General features: G+C 32.3%; 1 protein-coding gene across 1 annotated transcript in view; it reads right to left on the bottom strand.

Annotated features, from left to right (window-relative positions):
• The window catches only part of LOC131852652 (LIM domain transcription factor LMO4), a 177,247-nt gene extending 177,004 nt beyond the window's left edge, over nucleotides 1-243 (bottom strand). The window contains exon 1 of the mRNA XM_059203352.1: nucleotides 27-243. The gene's annotated coding sequence lies outside the window, so the exon portion shown is untranslated. The remainder of the gene's footprint in view (nucleotides 1-26) is intronic.
• Nucleotides 244-17,926: the final 17,683 nt, after the last annotated feature.

Raw genomic sequence — 17,926 nt, 5'->3', positions numbered from 1 at the left:
GTAAATCTAAATAGTTTTCGACTTACTTGCGCGTGTGTGGGGGTCGTGCGGGCAATGTCAGACAGATACACGCGGCGCGCCTACCTCGGCAAACGCCCACCCTACACAATCACCGCAAGTCACAAACTTTTTTGTTACAGTCAAATCTTTACTTCACCTTGTGATCTAAAAACTTTCAGAAGTTAATGGAGCATCGTAAGCAAACTGAAGTTTCGAGAGACGCGAAGATGAGCGATAAAGGTCGCGTCGTGAAGCCGACTGAGCTGAGCGAACTCGCGATCGCGGAATTGCGTTTCTGCGCTGCGCCGCTGGGCGACTCCAGAGTGACGCCCCGCCTACCGCACCGCCCACATGCAGGCACGCCCACCCTGAATTAATAAAGGCAGCAAACATCAGCGGACACGCGGACAATACCGCATTGTCCCGGGCCCAAAATAGTTTCAATTAGAAAGCACAAGACAAAAGCGGCGGATCGTTCATGGCGAAATTGGCGGCTGCATGGACGATTAGCGACCGCCTACTCCACGGCTGACTGGGTATTTTAGAGCAAAATTTTATAACAATGGAGCCATGTCCGTAGTAGTTTTCCATGTCCAATTTCCAGATATGCAGTCGCAATTTTGCGCAAACTCAAACCCTTCGTTTCAGGTTTTTATATATATAAATATGTAGTTTAACAGTAAAACGTTTTCTATGCACAATATTGCCAAAGTAAGTTATTTGGCAGAAGACGATTGTTAGTAATGTGGACTAATAAACCTATTGTTTGCAATACCCCCTTGGAAACCATCGTGATACATTCTTGGTAAAAGCAGGGTGGACTAACTGACCTGACCTCATGCCCACGCGGGTTAGCGCAGGCGTGTGCACTTTCCATTATCATCTATAAAATAATATAAACTCGTTGTAATGGGGAACTTATTTTTCTGTATAACTAAAATTGTAAACAAGCTGACGGTCTACCTGTTAACGCGCACATTCATAACAGTAACACAAACGACCATCATCATTCTACGCTCGAGGTACCAATCATGCACTGACTTTACGGAGTACTAAGATGCCATACCTTCATGCCATATGTTGTTCATGTTTTTATATCACTTTAGAAATTGAATAATCTTGACCCATAGCTTGAATTCAAACTTCAAGTAGATATAATAAGTAATAATTTTCAGGCGTATACGCGTCGTATATGATATATGTATTTAGTTCTCTGTGATAATAAGTGATGTAAGTACGATTACTCCTTACCGCTTTACTTCCAAAAATTGCAGGTTCGATTCCTCGCACAATACAAATATTTGTATTCATGAGTATGATTATTTTTATAAGTGGGACTGTGTTCTATGTATTTACAAAAAAAATATCTGTGTTTCTATCAGTTGTCTAGTATACATAACACAAGCACAGAGCTTGTATTATTTGGTTATTTATTTAGGTTGTGACTAGACGGTGCATAAGACAATGAGATATATATAAGTATTTACAATATAAAATATGTAAATATTTCGTATAAGTATTTACATATTTTATATTGTAAATACTTATACGAAACGAGAACACAGAGAGAGACATAAAAAATACAACATATAACTATTTTCAACACTTTGAGACTTGTAAAACTTGGTAGACGAACGAAAACAATATAAACTTTTAATTCCTTCTGGATTAAAATGTAAAAAAATAGACTTCTAAAGGGTTTACCTATCGCCTCAAATGGTATAGCACCACCAGTAGGTATATTCACCAAATGAAATATTATGAAAACAGTTTTCTGAGCATTGCATAAAATAACGCATGTTCCGCTAATTAGGGTCATATAATTCATCCAGTGTGTAGCATATAGTGATTATGCCATAGTCCGCGTTGTCATAACATTCATATAAAATTTTGCTGATAAACATTTTATAATAAAGTAGCCTTTACCAGCGCTTGCGTCCGAATGGAATTTTTTTTTTAAATATATAAAACTTCTAAAATAATAAGAGGATTAATTACGCCTTATAATATTAGGTACCCGTGAGTAAAATTCCCATTAAAATCCATCTAGCCGTTTCAAAGATCAGCAAGAACAAACAGAGAGATGTATAGTAATCGTAATTTTTAGGCATTAAAAAGTTATTCAAATGAAATTAGAATGGACCTAACAGAGTATTTCTGAAAATGAAAGGGAGCCATGTCACGACATCAATATAATCCAACATATGAAAAATACCTATACAAAAAAAATCCTGATGTCGCGTAAGCTGCGAAAATTATTGACAATAGACCAAAGTGATGTACATACTACAGTTTTATAAAGGAAATTAATATTGTAAGGTGTATATGTGTGTCTATTTACAATTTTTATTTTCATCTAATATGAAAAACTTAATATCAAGCTTTACATTTAAAATTTATTACTAGTATTTACATAACCTAATTGTACAACTAAGAACCTAAAATTAAAAAGCTTAAAAAAATATATTATATGATGACTATATTATTAAAAGGGGTCCCTTTAGGCAACGTTCCGAAGATACTGGCAGCGTTCCCTCTTTCAATAGCTAGACTAATTCTTTGTCCAAGGTAGCTGCCAGCTCTTCGGTCTTCTGTGATGTCGACTAACCTTTTCGTTATTTCTTTGAAAAGTCTTATAGCGCTAGGACCCCACGGACCAAGGGTCTCGACACCGAATGGGACAAATTCATAATCGGAGCCTAGACCCCTGTATTTACATATTTTGGCTTTTTCCCTCGTTAAATATATTGTTATTTTTAATTTTTTTTTATTAAATGCCCATATGACGTTAGGGTGAGCTGGTAGTACACGAATAAAGAAAAATGTACGTTATTTGTAATTATTTATTTAATATAAAAAAATTATTACACTTCACTTTGTTTTATAATACACTTAAAAATTAAGTAGGCATTTAAAGAACTAACAGGTTAATATCAACTAAAATTATATTACATAAGATTAGACACATCTAATATACCACAAGATAAACCAATATTTAAACATTCAACAAAGCGGAACGTTAGACTCCAGGAATTCCTCTTCAAATACGATTCGAACACATTCTTCTGCATCACTAAACTCCAGTCTCAAATATTTGAGTCTATTCTTGGTGCGGATTAAGTCGGATATCGGATATTTTCTACGCTCTCGTGCCCAATTTGTCCGTTCCGTAGTAACCATTCATGGATGACATAGCTTGTCCGTCGGCAATAAGTAGTGTTCAAACTACGGAATATCCGTTTGCTTTCGTGGACACGGAACGGATTTCTCAACCGAGTAAACACCGGCTTTAACTATATATATTGAATTTTATAATATAACTATAAATTTATAGAGTATATATTCGAGAATTTTTAGGGAAATGTTTCTCATATACGAAACGCTTTCATTTTATTTTTGATATTATAATTAAAGTTTTCGCACAAGAATTTTTACTATCATAATAATCAATGCGATAGTCGCAAGTACGAATCCGCTTAATGCTAATATTATTACATATTAATTCATAGATAGATGTTTTTCTACGTAATAAAAACAATTTATATTTGTTGTTTAGCACCCACAACAGAAACGCTGTTAACTCTCTCGACTTCTTTATTTCAAGCAGTCTATCATTATGGAACCTATTCCATAAGCGATAATTATATAATATTATAATAAGAATTAAACGAAAAATAACTAAGATCTAAATGCTAAAAGCTGTAACTTGATAATAAGTAGCTTATACAAGCAAGGTAGATACTATTTAGGTAAAAATGTAAAATTACAGAATCTAAGTGTTCGATTTTTTTTCAATGGAACCTCAACCGCTTTTTAATTTCCTCCACATTCAACAATCTATTCATACAAGCCCGCCGGTTTCAAGTGCTTTTTGCTAGCTCTTTTTTCAGCACGTGATGTATTGTTATTGGTAGCTGAGGTGGACAGTTGATCTGTTATTCCTATTATACATTTTGTTATATTCTTTTTTTATACGTCTACAACATCCATTTGCTAGTAAAACCAATACTTTCTTCGACAAGGCGGGCTTTAACGATTATTAGATACTATTTTATACATCTTTATCAATATCAAAACAATATTGCATTGCAATAACCATAGTCGTCTAAGTGATGAGCCACTGCTCAAGTTTGAACTGTGTACAACAGTAGTCCTCTGTGACGCTACAGCGCGCAAAGTATAGATGATGTAAAGCGAACACTGAAGCGTTGCATAATACTTAATAACATTATATTTACACCAGACTTTGCGAAGACAATTCACATAAATAAAAAAATATATAACTACACAAATCATGACAATTAGCAATTAATACTGTATAAGTATCTAGAAAAATTTAATTTAAACTAATGCACAATAAAAATGATTGTCGCATACAAAAAAAAACGCTTTAAATAAATGGCTGGAGGGAACAAAAACATCGAGTATTATAAATAACTTTATGTTTTTATTCAATTTATTCGGTAAGCGTATTGTGTAAATGATAGGTATCTACTCAATTATTATAATTAAATATTTTACTAACTGACTATGAGCCCTTAATACAAAAAATAATAAAATGTTCTTATTTTGTATTATAACAAGTCCCTTCAACCATTTTAAAGCGTGTTTTTCTATAAGACAACATATTTGTACAAATATTATATTTTTACATTTAGAATTTGCAGGATAGTAATATCTTTAGAGACGAAACAGGCGCTAGTAATCTTCCTATTATCTATATTAAAAGTAATAAATCTCGTAGATAAAGTATTTTATTATCTCTCATAAACAGATTCAGTGGTTACAAATAATTGTGTATTAACTTAGAACTTTTGTATCATTAAAGACATCATTGAAGAGATCAGCACGTACCAAGCGTTTTATTATTATGATTATAGACACTTAATGCAAATCGATAACGCAACCACAGATAAAACCAAAATCAACAACCCTAAGAATTCAGAGTTAAACCCACTAATAAGTTAACGAGGACATTCCCGGCCTTCCCAAGCTGAATGCTAAGCGCCTCGTTTCGTATTCGAGGAGCGAGCCAATCGTCCGGAAAATACACTTGTCATACATTTAACGTGGAGTTTTTATGATTTAGGGGAATTATCGACACCTGCGTGGAATAACTTCATCTTATATTCGCTTCATTGAATCAAGAAGTTATGACTTTTTCAAATGCAATTCATGATTTTTGTAAATCATGCAAATTTCAATATTTTTCGTATCTATTTTGATTTTGGGATGAAATCATATAGCATGATTTCATATATATAATTAATTATCTAATAGGTAATGAAATGTATTGTTGTAGGTACTTGTATAGCACACGTTGTGTTTGTTTCTGAGTTTGTGCATACACGTGTCAGAAACTGCTTAATAAATATGTAACTTTGTGACGGTTTTTCGTCATAACTGCTTCACGCTTTCTGTATACCTAAATGTTAGCTGATGGAGAATACCATCGGCATTAAGGTCGTTTTTAAAGTAAAAATCATATACTTATATATATTTTTCTATATTATATATTTTTTATTCTTTAATGCTCAATATAAGAATAAAAAAATACGCTTATTACTTATATATTCAAGCTTCCATTTCCATTAGTTTTGGTATGAATTAGGTATGAACTGAAAAAAGAACAAAATTTTAAGAACTATTGATTTCCTAATACCACCGTTAAATATGAAGTCGCGGGCTCTACTTAGAATTTACAAATTTCATAGAAACTACATACAACGGCTTAACGAGAATTTGAGAAAAACAAGTTCTTATAATTATTTTGTAGATATCTATATAAATTATTACCAAAATGAGATCGTATCAAAATAAGTATTAATTGACAGCCACTTAAGATTAAATTTAAAGTTATCGTATGTTTAATTAAAAAGCATACTAATTTAGACGTGGCTGTATTACATATTAACTAAAATTTAGACGGCTCATTTGATGAAACCTGTTCTTTTTTTGTTGTACTTACATTAAATTATTTTTTATATGCCTCCGATTTTACGATAAGGGCAATTTCTACTAATCTTCATTTAAGATATTTAAAAAACATCGAGATTATCCCCAAAAGTCACTACTGCAACATAGTATATACGTTACATACATACATACGTTAGTTGAATACACCCAATAATTTTCTTATTTGTTTTGTACTAGAGACCGGCATCTGAAATTATTAAAGCCTACAATTTCCATACGATGTAGTGGATCCCAGTGGGAACGGCGTAGCTATAGGCAGAGAGACGTGACGTCACGTCAGTCCACGTGTCCGACACCCATCAGTCAGAAAAATAACTTCAGGCAAAAATACATCCACGATTATATTCGTAACTCGGGACCTAATTCCTCGCTCCTGTCGCACGTCGCTCTTCGCCCGTCAAATTTGCGATCAGGGTTTACACTGAATCTTTCTTTGAATTTGAAATAAAACTTTTACCTTTGAAATGAAACATACGTATTTTGCGATGTGGCCATATATATTCGTCGATAGTACGATATACTCGACACTTTTTTTACTAATAATTCGGAGACTGGCTCCGAACGGCTAAATTTTTGGTATACACAAAGACTTTTTGGATCTGAATATATTTCAAAAATCAATTAATTATGTTGATCACTTTATATACTCGTCCTTACTGCGATACTTATTTTCATCCGAATATATATAGATACCGTAACGGTCTATCAATTATGAATTTATTAATTTACTAATCTAGATATTTTATATTCGCAATGCAAACAAATCCCCCCTAGATATTTTTTTTTTGAATACGTATTCTTTAATAAAACTTCTTTAAATATGTACTTATTATAAAACATATATGTAAACGACTGTACTCATATATTAAGGTTTACTGAAACTAACTGAACATTTCATTTCCGAATTTATAATTATGTTTATTTTATGTAGAAACTACGGATATTGAAACTTACCATTTTTTATCAACACATTGTCCTGTGTTCTCTTGCATATTTTCTAAAGATCTAAAATCCTATCGATCAGAGAGACCTACATGTTATAACCATGACGTGCAAAATATTTACGATTATAAAATTATAGATACTTGTGTGTTAATACATACGAATAATACGTAACTCATCGAAATAAGATTAAAAGGTAGTTTACCAGTTTCTCAACAAAGTAGATGTAAATCATTATAATAACTGTATAATAATTTATCCCTGTAAAACTAAAGATTTTTACACAATCGACAGAAGAAAGCGGAATTGTCGTAACTTGTAAACTTTACAAATATTCTGTTCTTTATAAATTATTACATATATTATATAGAATGTTGAAAATTGGTATATATGTATTTAAACAATAAATATAAATATAAGAGTTATGAATTTTTGTAACAGTTTTTTGGTTCTGGTGTGATGGTAGGTTTTCAGCAACGATTCGCTTTCTTCCATCCAGTCATGTACTGATATTCCCCGTTTCACAGCGGCACCCCTGACTGACAGTGCGCGCAACGTCTTCTCCCGACTGCCACTACTGACAGACGACGACATATTTTATTCACCGCGCGCCGCTCGTAATTCCGTCGATGCAGATAAATTGTTTTACCGCGGGAGCAAGCCACGTCCCACGACTTTGGCGTTTGCATGATGAGCTCGTTTTTTATGCCCGAATAAAATTGTGTTAGCCACAGCCAGCGGGGCAACGGCGACGTGTGAACGCCGCCGATGTATCCCCAAGAAATTGTTTCGGGAAGCCTGCTCTGATATTTATGAAAGTTGACATGTTAAGTTTGAGTGAAGGGTACACAGCGGATTTGGAATCCCTGGACGAAATTATTCGAGTTAACTACATGTATACCTGTTTTATTCAGTATTGCAAATTGTATGGCAGCTTTTTATAGCACAATTAACAGTAGATATAGTACGTACGATTTTTACAATCGATTTTAATGCCAGGATCGTGTGTTGTTTTTTTATGTAGTTTATTTAGCATTTCCAATTAACCCACTGACCGGATTTTCGAGCAAATTATGATATTAATCTAAATAATATAATAGTCGATGTATGTATAATATGAATTTGATTTTAATTTTATTTCCGTCGTAGTGGTGAACGGGTGCCACTTAAAAGAATAAGAGTATAATTTCTTGTCAGTTTTACTTGGTTCAAACTATATTCCGAACAGTGAATTTGATTTATATTTGTCAGTGCCCTGCAGAAGTAAAAGTGTTTTATTGTGACTATTATTTTTTACAAGCCATAAGAAACTATTAAATCTTTATAATTTTATATATAGTTAATTATTTTGTTAACATTCTTCTTTTAGGAAACAAATAGAAGAATAAAAAATGTAGACATTTAATTAATGACTAATTCTCTAATTTGTACCAAACCTAAAATCCACAGTTACACTAATTACTATGTGATTAATTCTCATTTCAGAGTCACCAGAGAGTGTACCAAGCGTTAGAAGCTTAGAACGCTTGCTTTGGGACCCGGTGCAGGGTTGCCAGCTGTACTAAGATCACACAGATACACATACGAGATTTTTGTCTTTCGTAAGACAGATAATGATACTCGTCATTCTATAAGACGATATCGTGACTACGGAAATGGTAATTTACGAGAAGTTTTTAGTGCCACCAAAATTTTATATAATAGATACTGTTGTACGATTCCAAGATGTATAATAATAATAATTTTTATTAATTTTTACAATATATATTAATAATATAATATTAATTTTTACAAATATCGGTAATTTACTAATAATATAAACTCAAGACACTAAGTGAAAATTATATGATTAGTTCGATATATATATATATATATATATATATATATATATTATATATATATTTCTTATAATTACTGAGTTTTAAGGAGTCGTTAAAATATATATATACTAAAACGGAGATCTTCTCTAGTATGCGAGAGTTTTGATAATAATATTATAGTTTGCAACCCTGAACCAGTAATGCAGTGGAACTACTTGCATTCGACATACAGCACGCGCCGACATCCACTATCAATATTAAATCTACCACCAAGTAAATATCTGTTTCCGAATACAAATGCAAATAAATATACAGTACAGTACAGTAGCAAACACTTGACTTTGTCATAGTTACATTATTGACAACTTAGAATAATTTTACATTATTATTGTGACAAACACAACAACAAAATTACATTATTCAAGCACTTCATTGAACAAATAATATTTTTAGAACTATTCGAACAGCGCCATCTAGTCACAAGATAAGTAAAGCCTGTGTGATGACTACAAGTCTGATAATGACTAGTAAGTTATACATTATATACTTACATTAAATAAACCCTTTCTAGTTGTAGTCTAAAATGAAAAATCATCAAAATATTTTTATTGTTTTTATTATATATTGGATTAATAACATATCTAAACAGATATTAAATCTAGTACGTATGTATATATATATGTAGTTACGGCTTTTTAATTACCTAAAATTTATTAGATTCATCTTTTATGCACAAATTTAATATATTGTTACACAGGTAAAACAAAGAATTATTTACGGAATCTGTAACTTACAAAATAAATTCACCTCAGAGGAGTTTCAGTTCGGGATTATGATGTTTATACTGAAAATAATGCGCGGTTGTGGCTTTCGGCGCAAATATTTGTAGGCGCTGTCAAAGGGTGGCTTTTTGCGAACTCCTTTGACCCGCCGCGGTTTGTGGTCCGCTAAAGCGATTAGCTACTGCCCTCAGACTCTCACTGGGCTCCGGGAGGGCAAGAACATGAAAAGAGATTTTAGCTGATAAAAAGCACATTAATTTCCGATTGTAATTAACAAATTTGTTGTATTTAATAAACCAATTATTTATCCCTTCCATAATCATATTCCACTTGGAATAATTGTTAAATAACGTAACAATCTACTTCATAGTATTGTACTTAAGGTAAAACGTGTGCCTCGGTCTCGCCTATTTCAGCCGTCAAGCAGTTTGCCTTCTAAGATATATTTCGGTTGGGTAGGTAAGATAAGGCAGTGAAATAAAAAGGATACGAAACATGATATCTTAGTCCTCCGAAATGGTATCACGGGCGTCATATTATAAAGCGATATCTTTAGAGTAGTGTTAATCAATATAGGTTTAGTTTGTTTGCCATTCTACTCTCTGTCTCTCTTCTCTTTAATTTACATACAAAAAAACGAATGAACAATTTTTTTAAAATAATATAGGCATATATTTTATTTATCTACTTAGAATACAAATATGATTAAATGCTCTCTATCAACAAAATCCGCAAGTTTCTCAAATATATCAAACACACGTCAAGTATTCCGTCCCATATAATTTAACTATTCAAGTACATCAGGGATATGATACTCGCTTTACGACTGACTGACACTAAAATGTTTTCAAATAAAATTGTAGCCCATCAAAATATTCTCTGTTACTTTAACATGCGAAATGCAATGGCATGTGCCTACAAATGTATTGCAGATGTAAGCCAACTGGAAGTATTTTGAGCTGAGATGTTAAGGAACATACAAAACATCATACCGTCATGACTGTTATTCCAGAAGGCAATACTTGACATTTCGTTTAGTATTTTTGAATCCATAAGCGAGCCTACCGCCGTCTCTTGGATTAATTTGTAGTCTGATAGCAGTATTTTCTTCAGCACAGAATAATTAATTCACCCCCAATTTATTCTTAGTGACTGTCGTTTTGAACTCATATACTCTCGAGCGTGATTCAAGGTAGTGAACTACTGCACCTGTTATAATGCCAGCCATATTAAAGGAAAATACCTCATTTACGATCGATACCATTACGCGGGTGTCAAATATTTCATAATTTGGCATAATTGAGTAATACAAAATAGGTACCTATGTATTACGATTTATTCCTTTACAAAAAACGAGTGTTTCCGAACAGATAGTTATTTTCAATTTTAATATTTCTTTTTGCAATTATAGATTTCTGTTTATGTCAAGAATAAAATAGGTTTTTATGCATCTGCATATATCTTAAGCAATTACTACATGATAATTAGTCAGCCGTCTCAAGGAAACCCACAATCAGATTAGAATCTTAAATTTTATTTAAGTTAATAAAAATATACCAGATGCAATAATTTGTAAAATACGGAAAGAAATTACAAAACATGTATAGCTATTTAAATATTTTTGTTTGTACAGAATATTATTATAATAAAATGATATGACGATAGTTTCTCCGATCACTTCCAGAATATCTATATCACGTTCTGCTGACTTATTCATCAACCCTTGCAAAGGCTTCGCGGCACTCCACCTGTGGTTACATATAGCTTAACGAACCCTACTGAATCTTTAATACAGTTTCATTTAATGTAAGCTAGTTTCCAACTTTATGAATGTTCTCAAGTTTGTGCCGAAATATCAAAACATAAATATGAAGGGGCAAATTGAATGTAGAGAGGGAGTTATTATACCGGTATAAACAGTAAACAGAAATTTAAAATTATTATGATGCTGCTTTACCCCAATTGCTTTCACATTAATCCATTACAACTAACTCTTGACGAGTAAACTTGGTTTTATTCCATTTCTACATGTAAATAATTGTATGTTATATCAGTTAAAGATAAACAGGTACTTTTCTACAGCTATTTAAGTGTAATAAATATTCCTTAGACACTAGTGGAATCATTAAAACATTGGAAGGGTTAAATTAATTTGAACCCATGTAAGTCTTAATAAAAATTCTTAGCAATATTATAGTTGACATTATATTTTTTAAGGGTTCATATTTTATTGTATAGCACATTTATTTAAGTACAAAATTTCTTTTTTGCTGAATGTTTTGCAGCATGTTATACATAGCTTTTAATATAAATACTGTAAGTACGAATATATACTTTTATGAGAACAAAATATTTATTTTAGCAAACGATATTACAATGAAAATTGTTAAACGTTTCTATAACGGTTGGTCGAGACACAGAGTCCTCAAGTAATACAATTATAGTAATTCAAAAGGAGAATTAATTCCATTACCAATACAAACACCTACCGTCAGGTAGCTAGTCAAACGAGGCAGTCGGTTCCCTACTTCACAAATTAGATTTCGCATAAAGCCTATTTTAATTTGCGCCGTCGCTAAACATTGCGAGCTCTTTAATGTTTAAGCGGGCGCACAAACTCATGCTATTGACTCTACGCGGGCGGTGAAGCCGAAGGCCGGTTGACATTTGTGAACAAAGCAAATATGTTCTCAACGACGAGGTGGTATGGTGGTGCGATGCCACAGAGCCGACCGGCGCGATAATAAGCTTAGCAGCGGGGCGGCACCGCCTCCGCCCTGCACGGCCGGGCGGCCCGCCCTTACCTCACGCTGTTATTAAATTCTTTTGTTGATCCGCATCCAGAGAATGCCCAGTTATTTAAGTGAGGTCCGACTACGGGATCAACGTAAATATCTTCGTCGTGCTCCATCTTTGAACTTACGAAAACGATGGCTGAAAGTGGATTATTTGCATCGTTGTTTTTACCGGAACGTAAGGGTCGTCCTTACGGGTAAATCTCGTACATGTAAAGAGTTATTTTAACAATTTAACATGAGTTACGAAACAAGTAGCAGGTGCTCTGAATCTCGTATACGCCGGTGTGCGTTGCACGATCGTATAATGTGTATAAATTAAAAGGAGAAAATCCACGTACGCCACTCCCTCGTCTCAGTGTTCCGTCTAAGCTAGGGGAAAAGTACATTTAGAATATTACTCCTGTTCAACAATAAAACTCATTAATTCGCCTGTGCGGTCGCGTTTTATAAATGTTTCACGTATTAATAAAATTAACAAAGCTGTGGTACGCAAGAGGGCTATTTCCCGACAAAGCGTCTGAGCGGAGTACAATGGAATCTAAAATAAATACGAGGACTTTAGCAAACAGGAACGAGCACAAAGCGTCCACCTGCTCAGAGGCGGCCTCTCGGTATCTGGGTGCTATTGAAAATTAAGTGGCTGCGACGGACTTCAATTAATGCCCGCGAGGCGTCTGAACTCCAAAGCATCATCTATTTTACAGTTTTGCAGACTATCTCAGACAGTATTTTTAACTAGGTATATTACAACTTTATTTTTAATTAGTTTCGACGCTGATAAGACTTCAAAACATTATTTGTAATAGGTGCAATCTACCGTATGTACCTAAATAACTTTTATGCATACACATTTTTGATTATTTTTTATTTTTACAAGAATAAAGTCATTGCGAAGGAGCAAACATACTTTTATGCAATCGTTATCATCTCAAAGTCCCTGCTACAGTATAACTAATATCATACAATCCCTCCCTCATATGTCTAAGCTCCTTGTATAAAGACAAGATCTAAATTCACACTAACAAAACGCACCCTATTGGCAGATCTTTATCACTGACCAGCGTTTAGTGTCACTAAACCGCCGCTTATCTCGAAAATTACCACGTTTTACACGATCCTATCAAAAACTGCGGAAGGTACAGTTTTTGTTCGCTTCTTTACGTATGACCCCTACTATCGACTGCAATACTCTTTAGTTTTCACCAAAATATTACTTTGATATGAACAACAATATCTTTGTAAATTTTTTCATCAATAGTCATTTATTTTTAAATACTTGATATTTGAAAAAAAGTAATGTCAAATATTTAATATAATATATATTAAAAATGATTATTGTGATTACTAATATATTAATAAAAATACAAATAATTATAAATTAATTAATTATTATAATGTTTATGAAAGCATTATCGTGGAAAATATTATATCATATACATGTATATTTATGAACCGTACGTATTATATATCGTATCGTATGTATTGTAAATTGTCAATAATGATTTTAAATGATTAAGGAATTATATAAGGCTATAATAATAATAATATATCTTTATTAACCGTTTTTCTATGCAATATCTAAATCGTAGTTGGGGACAAAAGCTTACCAATCGCTAGAATACTCACAATCCCGTCGGAGGATTTTACTGCCATTCGTATTGTCGGCCAGAGATTTACTTTGACATGTTGGAAATTCGTTTGTTGACTCTCCACCGCTATTCTGAACCTCTGATTTCATCCGATTTATCGCCGCCTTTTTTCCTTCTCAACATTAGGTATGTGTCGATTGTTCAATGGATTGAGTAGTAAATAATCCAATATTTGTCTGTAAAAGTACTCGTCGATATCTGTTCAGAAATGATGACAATGTTATGTAAAATACACATAAATAAAATACACTTAATTTGAGCCGCCCTTTTTTTAAAGTCGAGTAAAAATAGTAGATATATCAATGTCAGTATGTGAAAATGGGTAGTTTTTATTTAAATGCAATAAAACAAGAAACCTTATTAAATGAAATTATTCACTTGTGCACTCAGTAACCAGATGCGGCACTGTAATAAGTTATAAAATAGCTTAATTAATTAATCTTACTTCATATCTTGTTTTCACACAGTTCAAATTCCAAATTAATATGAAGTTTACTACTAAAGTCGTAACAAATGTCACACTACCTACTAGAATGGCCTAACAACAAAGAGCAATATAAGCGTTATAAAAGGTGAAAAAGTCGAGATCTCATCAGTGCCATAATTTTCAATTTTCCATACAAAATCAGGCACTTTTCAGCAGGTGCGTAAGATAAAATGCATCGTGTAACAGTAACAATGGATCCCCTGGAAACCTTTGTCTGCACTCAACGAATTACGGGGGAAGGCAAATTTAAATACCCGACGAGACTGTTTTACATGTAAGAGATGCATTTTGCATGTAATGCGGTGATTAAATGAGAGGACAACGTGTTTCGAGAAAATCTATTTATCATTATACAGAAAACCTCTAACGTCGATTTAGAAAGTTTTGTAATGATTTTTGAAACAAAAGATACAATGAAAAATCATAAGAACATTTTCATTGTTTCTGTGTTATCAGATATAGGATTTTTCATTATTTTTTTTATCACAATTTTATAAAAAAAATGAGTGGCTTAAAATGTCACAGTAAATAAATGATTTCGGCTTTGACTTTATTCCAATTGGCAAATTTCTATACTCCGAAATCAATCAATCAACATTCTAATAGTACAATAATAAGTATACTTATATAAACTAATTACCACCAATTCACCAGAATGGAGAAAAACCTTTTTGTAGACTGCGCAATCGATTTCACTAAATTAGTGTTCACTAAATTAGTGTAAAATCAATGTTTACAAAGAAAATTACCTATAGCACATCCATTGTGGTTGGCTTCGTCGCATATTATTCCCCTGTTCGGTACTCAGCGCGACACTCGCCACAAAGGCAAAGGTGCTAAGTGCAAACTCAATTAAAACAACGCCGTGGCACGACCGACTCACGTTACCAGACGATTAAGCTCGCTACAAGCATACAATTAACTTTAGGGATCTTTTAAAGAGCATGAAAGGAAAATAAAAATTCTTTTATTTAATCTCCCTCTTGTGCAGATAATAAATGTGTCTATAAAGACACATTGTTATATAAAGTAGTTTGTCTTTTTCGCCTATTTCTCCTTTAGCAGATACTAAAGAATATTGTCGTATGAAGCCATACCAATAAAAAAAACATTTTAGACCTCAGGAATGGCACCACGTGAAGTAGGTATCACTGGTGATAAAATTTATTTTCTCATGTCCTGTACTGTTCACGTTTATGAAAAATTAAAAAAAGTAGTAGGTATGGAGAAGAACTTAGAGTACTCTTATCTCGATTAGTACAAATTAATAGTCGTAATCTTACGGTATCCAATAATATTATCAACAAAAGTGTTTTCTGTAGTTATAAATTGAAGTTTAAATATATTTTATTAAGGCATCCTAATTAATATGCTGCAGCTACTCTAATTAAGAAGCAAACGTTACATTAAGCCGCTCCTACAAATGATAGGTAGTAAAAATTAAAACAGATCACGAAATCTATAAAATTTAACGCAGAAGTCTTAGGTAAGAGAACATTGGAAGCACCTCCCGTGTCCCAATGGGGTAATTTATTTTCAAGTTGGCTCATTAATTAATTGGGAGTCTACCGCGTGCTTTTTACGACGACTATAAACTTATCTTTCGCGGTGACTGCTACGAGAGTCATTATCTGGTATAGACACTAACATCACAAATATATACTCATTTAGTTACTGGAATATAGCTTTAATACGTTACTAGCATGAAGATAAAATGAGTTATTATTGTAGTAGTTCATTTTAGTTATTTTTTACATACCTGTATTGAAACATCGTAATATATTTGCGTTATGGATATTCGAACCTAAATACCGTTTTTTATATAAAATGTGCATAAAGTTTTCATCCTATTTACTTTTATGTCTATCTCTTATATATTTTATCTATACATTTTCATTTACTACTTTTATGCAATTTCTGTGAGTTACAAAATAAAGAGGCTCGTATTTCAATCTGTGTTTTTCCATATTTTTTATGAGTATATTATCGTCCATTCTGAACAGATATCATTATTTCTTTTTTAATAGATTTCATTCCCGTACTGTTTCTCGAGATTGCAGTATTTTTGTAGTAATTAAATAATTACTTTCCAATAATAACATTTTAAATTATTATAGGCACATCCAAGAAATATATTTTTTCTGATACGAAATTTCATACCTGCTTTTATTCCGTCTCGTTTTACGCAAATTTCATTTCAGACTATGGCACACAATTAAACATTTCCCACGCCGATCCAGTTTACGATCCAGCCACAGTGCGAGAGGCTTTTCGACGCCACAATCAGTTTTACGATGATTCTTGACAGAAATTTGCAATTTTATTTCAGGACTCAATATAAATGAGATAGGTAATATGAAAATATATATTAGTAAATATAAATATATATTTAAAAATAGGTTAAGTACTATTATAGATACCAACTTAAAATGTACACGTACAAAACTAATTTTATCATAGCACAAATCCTCTGCAGTACCTTAATTTTGAACAAGCTTTAATTATCTCGTTTCGTACGATTTATCTATCTGTTATCCATCTGTCAGGTTCATTCTTTCGTCTTTCAGGATCCAACTTTATAATCCACGTTAAATTACAACCGAAATTTTTTTGTGACAATCAATTCAAATTTAGATTTGTTGATGGATATTGATTAGTTGCTTTCAGGATCCTCGTAGAATAACTTAGTTTTTATAATTTCATCTATAATTAAGTAATTGCATATACGAGTTGTACCTACAAACATGTGAACACTTTTTTTTGATACTATACCTACTAATTCAATAATTGGTTTTCGTTTATGCTAACTACTCTATTACTGTGACTATTATAATAATATAATTTAGGTTCATATTATAAATAAAACCAAGTAAATATATAAACATAATAAATATTTTGTAAATAAACATTCAATTAATTAAATAATAAATAGTATGCATGTACTTCTCAAGACAGCTTGGGCACAAAATCACGTTTTGTGGTACCTAACTACTTTTAATAGCGGCATTGCGAGCAGAATATAAATGACGCACACGCGGCGAGTTTTCCAACACTTGCTTTATACTCGTGTTAGGTAACTGATGTAAAACGTAATATAATAAATGATTCTACAAAAGATGGATTCTTAGATTGACAAATGTTATATAGGGATATTAAAACAATAAAATGTTTGTTACATCATTTATTCATAATAAATTTAATTTATTTTCTGCAATATATATAAGGCAATAGTAATGGTAACGTAATTACAGTTATTCAATTTCTTAAATAAATTACCGTAGTAATCAGGTACACAAAACTTTGTTATAATTGTATTTTATGTATAGATATCTACATATAACGACTTATCTAAACATATTTGTATAAATTTAACAGAATGTTATAAGTACCAAGTTTTATGAATTAACAACATGACAATATAATTTAATATCTACTAAAAAGTATTTGATAATTAATAACGCAATTATTGTAA

This window comes from Achroia grisella, unplaced genomic scaffold, assembly GCF_030625045.1.
Source record: "Achroia grisella isolate CSIRO2021 unplaced genomic scaffold, CSIRO_AGI_Agris_v1 utg856, whole genome shotgun sequence".
Lineage (NCBI taxonomy): Eukaryota > Metazoa > Arthropoda > Insecta > Lepidoptera > Pyralidae > Achroia > Achroia grisella.
Note: the sequence above shows the minus strand (reverse complement) of the source record. Positions and strands in the feature narration are given on the sequence as shown.